Raw genomic sequence first — 6705 nt, 5'->3', positions numbered from 1 at the left:
GCCATTTTCATTAAAACAAGGTCATTTCCTATGGCAGTTAAGAAAAGCCTATCCCCCTCCCATACAAAAAAAATCCTCTAGGTTTAGATGCAACCACAACTCCCACACAAGCTGCCTTATGAAAACCAGACTTTTCTATGAAAAGAGTCTTCTGGCAGCAATTAGTCTGGCTTTCTTTAACAAAAATCTTTGTAATGTCATTCAGAATAGAGGGAGGCAAAGGAGGGGTGAAATCTCCGGGATAGCTTGGATTATCCAGTGTTTGCTGGTGTTGCGTGTGCATATTTCAGAGGGAAAACATTTTCTTTAAAAAGATGTTAACATGCTATTTTTGAGTCACAAAAGACTCTAATTTTCCCATTGACTGGCAACTTGCTGAAATGTCTCCATGAGAGCGAGTTTGTTCATTTAATATGAGGGGGAATGGCGTTAAAAGGCATTAACATACATACGCGGCCCCCAAAGTTTTTCATGTGGTTTACCAAAGCCATTAAGTCTAACCCTGACTGTATTGCATAAATGGAAAAGGGGCATAATTATAGAACATCTGAGCTGAAAAGAGTCTTAGTGGCAAATACATTTGAACATTGGAGCTTTGCAGTCAGCTTTATAGGACTTCCTTTTGTTGAAAGCTACAAGATGTTGGTGCTGGGCTGGGGGTGGAGGTAGAGAAAAGAACTTCTTTTATTTTCCTCCCCCTCTTTTAAAATGGTCTGGAAGTTCTTGTAAACTAAGTAAGAAAAACAACATTCTGCCCATACTTGGAAACTGTACTCTCAAACAAGTTTTAGTTGCACATGACTAGTAGGTTTGTCAGCTCTCCAACTGGTGCTTGTAGTTATGACTTCATCACCAGGCCTGGACTTCATGAAATGACTTCTATGTGATTTAAATTTCTGTCACAGTGGCCAGTTGAAATGTTAGCAATCCTATCAGCTAACTTCCCAGCCACAAGTCATGTTTTATTTGATTGCTGTGAGTTTTCTGTGCTGTATGGCCATGTTCCAAAAGCATTCTCTCCTGACGCTTCATCCACATCTATGGCAGGCATCCTCAGAGGATTGAGGTCTATTGGAAACTAGGCAAGTGATGTTTATATATCTATGGAATGATGTCCAGGGTGGGAGGAAAAAACTTGTCTGCCTGAGGCAAGTGTGAATGTTGTAATTGGCCACCTTGATTAGCACTGAATGGTCTTTCAGCTTCAAAGCCTGACTTCTTCCTGCCTGGGGGAATCCTTTGTTGGGAGGTGTTAGCTGGCCCTCATTGTTTTATGCTTGGAATTCCCCTGTTTTCATAGTGTTGTTCTGGAACAAGACCATACAGCCCAGAAAACTCACAGCAACCCAGTGATTCTAGCCATGAAAGCCTTCGACAACACATGTCTTATTTGGTTTATTCAATGGTTGTATCTCCTCCTTTCCTGGCTGTAATATAAAGATATATGTGCTCATGTTGGGGTGGTTCCACTCCTCTAGAAACTCAGAACCCAATGTAAAGAGTACAGGAAATTCTAGAGAGAATAAAACAAAGTATGGGTTGCCCGAAAATGTAACCTTCTTCCAAATTTTACATTTTTATGACCTCAAGGCATACCTGTCCTAGCTACAGTACAGTCTCACTTATCCAACATAAATGGGCTGGCAGAACATTGGATAAGCGAATATGTTGGATAATAAGAAGGGATTAAAGAAAAGCCTATTAAACATCAAATTAGGTTATGATTTTACAAATTAAGCACCAAAACATCATGTTATACAAAAAAAATTTGACAGAAAAAGTAGTTCAATATGCAGTAATGCTATGTAGTAATTACTGTATTTACGAATTTAGCACCAAAATATCACCATGTATTGAAAACATTGACTACAAAAACACTGACTACTAAAAGGCAGACTGGGTTAGATAATCCAGAACGTTGAATAAGCGAATGTTGGATAAGTGAGACTCTACTGTATTTGCCAGTTTGGTTCACTTCTTCTCAAAATTCTCAAATTTTGAGAAACCAATAGGCTCATTTGATCTGTAGCGTGAGGATAGCCATGGGTTTCCTCCTTGCTGTATAAGTGATAAAGTCTGAGGAGCTTTTCAGGAAAAGAGGTTGACTTCTTTTACTCAGTGCAGAACATAAATAAATTCTCAAAAATGTGAAACCTAGATGTTTTAGGTTTAAATGTGAAGAGCTCTTGCCCTGGTCACATCTTCTGGGAAGGGTTTATTTATTTACTTATTTATTTATTTATTTATTTTATCCCACTTTCCCCCTGACATAGGGGACTCAATGCAGCTAACAACAAACATTGCAAATTTACCTTATTAAAAACCAGTAGTGGTGTTCTAACTATTTATTGTTGGCCCTTTTTATGGCAGTCTTTGTGATCCTAGCAATATCCTTGAGCAAGCCAGCAAGCTAAAAATGCCTAACGCTAAGCCTTCTTCAATTGAACAGTGGCCTTCTTAAAATGTAATGAAAAGGTGATTGGTTGATTGGGAAAGACTGGGTTCACCTTATAATTCCAGTACTAATTGGTAGCAGGTGAAGTCAGGGATGGGCAAGTGATAGCCTATAGGCCAGCTCCACAAGGAGTGTAACTGGAGCCTTTCCTCCCACATAACAATCCCATCTTTAAAATTAAGTAGTTATTTTTAAAAGTGTCACAGAGAAGGAAAGGACATGGTAAATGTATGGGTCATCATTATACACATGTACACATAAACAAAATTAATGTATTGTAATGATTTAAATGCTGAATTAGACTTTCAAGACACCAAGTTTTTGATATCTGGGTTGCTGTGAGTTTTCCAGGCTGTATGGCCATGTTCCAGAAGCATAATTTCCAGACATGAAACAATCAGAGCCAGCTAACACCACCCAACAAAGGATTCCCCCAGACAGGAATCAGCCAGACTTTGACACTGCAAGGCTTCTCAATGCTAATCAATGTGAGTTGATGTGAGTTTTCTGAGCAGTATGGCTATGTTCCAGAAGCTTCCTCCCCTGATGGAGGGCATCCTCAGAGGTTGTGAGGTCTTTTGGAAACTAGGCAAGTGGGATTTATATATCTATGGAAGGTCCAGGGTGGGAGAAAGAACTCTTGTGTGTTGGAGGCAAGTGTGAATGTATTAATTAATCACTTTGTTTAACATTGAAAAGCCTTGTAGTTTCAAAGCCTGGCTGATTCTTGCCTGGGGGAATCCTTTGTTGGGAGGTGTTAGCTGGCTCTTATTGTTTTGTTTCTGGAATTTCCCTTTTTTCAGTGTTGTTCTTTATTTACTCTCCTGATTTTAGAGTTTTTTAAATACTGGTAGCCAGATTTTGTTCATTTTCATCGTTCTCTCCTTTCTGTTGAAATTGTCCACATGCTTGTGGATTTCAATGGCTTCTCTGTGTAGTCTGACATGGTGGTTGTTAGAGTAGTCCAGCATTTTTGTGTTCTCAAATAATATGCTGTGTCCAGATTGGTTCATCAAGTGCTCTGCTATGGCTGACTTCTCTGGTTGAGTTAGTCTGCAGTTCCTTTCATGTTTGTGCCATGCTGCATTTGGTTGTCCCTAGATAGCAGTGGTTCCCAACCTTTTTTTTGTTTTTGTTTTTTACCAAAAAGTGAGAGCCCACTTGAAGACATCTAACAATGACAAAGAGCCATGGCATTTCATTTGATCTCTCTTAGTATTAGAGAGATCAGGATTCAAATCCCTGCTTCCTCACAGAAAACCACTGGGTGAAATTAATCAAGTCATATTCTTTCATCCTTAGAGGAAGACAATAGCAAACTTGCAGGAAAAAAAACATTAAAATATAATCTCCAGAAACTGGAGTCAACTGAAAAGCATGTACAGTAGAGTCTCACTTATCCAACATAAACGGGCCGGCAGAATGTTGGATAAACGAATATGTTGGATAATAAGGAGGGATTAAGGAAATGCCTATTAAACATCAAATTAGGTTATGATTTTACAAATTAAGCACCAAAACATCATGTTATACAACAAATTTGACAGAAAAAGTAGTTCAATATGCAGTAATGCTATGTAGTAATTACTGTATTTACGAATTTAGCACCAAAATATCACATGTATTGAAAACATTGACTACAAAAATGCGTTGGATAATCCAGAACGTTGGATAAATGGGTGTTGGATAAGTGAGACTCTACTGTAACACCAAATGCACCATATCCCACCTGATCTTGGAAGCTAAGCAGGCTCAATCATGGTTAGCACTTGGATGGGAGATGATCAATGCATATAGGTGCTGTAGGCTATCAATACTTCAGAGGAAGGAAATTGCCTAATCCCTTCTGAGGATTCATTGCCAAAGAAAAGCCCATGAAACTCATAGCCTACAGAAATGCATGGGGTCACCATAAGTTGACAGGCAACTTGAAGGCACCATCCCCTACACACAGAGAGCACCTGTTCTCTAGGAAAGAAAGAAAAAAAATCTATGGGTTCCTTTAAAAGGAAAAAAAAACCCTGGGGCATGGGTTGGATTAGATGGCCTCCTTCCAGCTCGATTTCGCAGGGTTGGGATTTCTAATCGATTAACCAGTACAACTAATTAATTAAAACTTGACGGTTTCTCCACCAGCTGTACAGAACAGACTCGTCTTCTAGGAGCCAATGTTTTGAGCAAAAGAAGATACAATTTCAGACAAAGGGAAGCTCTGTGAATCTCTGCCACACATAAGTGTCTTGTGATGAAGTCTGCCAACTTCTCTCAACTTTTCTGCCTCTTGCTTAGGCAAATCTTTTCCCAGCCTTTTATCCTCATGATGGGAAAATCTGGGAACCTCCCTGGAGTTAAAGGAACAAGAGGACAACCTATCAAAAGTGGCAACCATAACAACCGGAAGGTTTTGGCAGGCATCCTAAGAAGTTGTGACGTTTGTTAAAAACTAGGCAAGTGGGGATTATATATTTGTGGAAAGTCCAGGCTGTGAGAAAGAACTCTTGTCTGTCTGAGGCAAGTGTGAATGTTACAATTGATCACCTTGATTAGCATTGAATAGCCTTGCAGCTTCAATGCTTGGCTGCCTCCTGTCTGGGGGAATCCTTTGTTGGGAGGTTATTAGCTGGCCCTGATTGTTTCTTGTCTGGAATTCCCCTCTTTTTGAGTGTTGTTCTTTATTTACTATCCAAATTTTAGAGTTTTTAAAAATACTGGTAGCCAGATCTTGTTCGTTTTCATGGTTTCCTCTCTTTTGTTGAAATTGTCCACATGTTTGTGGATTTCAATGGCTTCTCTGTGTAGTCTGAAATGGTGGTTGTTAGAATGGTCCAGCATTTCTATGTTCTCAAGCAAAGCAAAAGACAAGAGGGATCCTCTCACCTCTGCAGAAGTCTACTATATACCATGGAACTGTGGACATGTTCTAGGTCTGTTGGAAACTAGGAAAGTGGGGTTTATATATCTTTGGAAAGACCAGGTTGGGAGAAAGAACTCTTCTCTGTCTGAGGCAAGTGTGAATGTTGCAACTGATCACCTTGATTAGCCTTTAATGGCCTCGCATATTCACAGCCTGGCTGCTTCCTGCCTGAGGGAATCCTTTGTTGGGAGGTGTTAGCTGGCCCTGATTATCTGATACACAGAGAAGCCATTGAGATCCACAAGCATGTGGACAATTTCAACAGAAAGGAGGAAGCCATGAAAATGAACACAATCTGTCTAGCAGTATTAAAAAAAACCCTCTAAAATCAGGATAGTAAATAAAGAACAACACAACAGGGGAATCCCAGACAAGAAGCAATCAAGGCCAGCTAACACCTCCCAACAAAGAATTCCCTCAGGCAGGAAGCAACCAAGCTAGCCGGTGTTATCCAAGTTGGAGGAATCTTTAGTAGTTTAAAATAACAAAAGGAATAAGTGTCATTTTAAAAGGTGACTCTCATTTTTATTCCGGACTAAAGCATACCATTGCTAGGGAGAATAAACGAGCCCGGTGAGGTTCTCTTCTTCCACGAGGAAGCGACAGTAGTCTTCGGCCCATTGCCCAGAATGGGGCGGCTGGCTCCACAAGCGACAATTAAAAGAACGAAAATAGCATCCCTCCTGCTCAGCTAAGCGGAATTCCTCCCACCCTGGAAGCGGACAAAACCAGGAGATAAAGCCTTTCCCTCTGTGGTTAGAATCGCCCCCTTGACATCCATGGGACTTGAGGTCCTCCTGGTCAAGGCCTCCTCTGGATTTCAACAGTCTTCCTTTCCGTCCGGCTCTCTCTCTCTTTCTCTCGCACGGACGGGAGGAGAGAAGCTTTTGAAGACAGGGGCGCTTTCAAGCCCTCCGCAACTATGACACAAAGTCCCTGATGTCTTTAACAGGGCTCTCCTTGAAGTCTGACTAACTTTGGCTGGAGTCCAATGTACACAAGGTGGTCGATTAAGAGCCGGTCGGTTTTAAACGGCCAAGAAAGTTTTTAATCGGTTTTGATCTTTCCTTTCCTTTCCTTTCCTTTCCTTTCCTTTCCTTCCTTCCTTTTTTCTTTCTTTCCTTCTTTCTTTCCTTTCATTTCCTTTCTTCTTTCTTTCCTTCTTTCCTCCTTTCTTTCTTTCCTTCCTTCTTTCCTCCTTTCTTTCTTTCCTTCCTTCTTTTTCCTTCCTTCCTTCTTTCCTTTCCTTTTTGTTCCCCTTCTTACTTTCTTACTTTCCTTTCCTTCCTGCTTTCTTTCCTTCTTTTCTTTTTTCTTTCTTTATTTCCTTCCTTCT

This window comes from Anolis carolinensis, chromosome 4 (assembly GCF_035594765.1).
Source record: "Anolis carolinensis isolate JA03-04 chromosome 4, rAnoCar3.1.pri, whole genome shotgun sequence".
NCBI classification, from domain to species: domain Eukaryota; kingdom Metazoa; phylum Chordata; class Lepidosauria; order Squamata; family Dactyloidae; genus Anolis; species Anolis carolinensis.
This window is presented reverse-complemented; position numbering follows the sequence as displayed.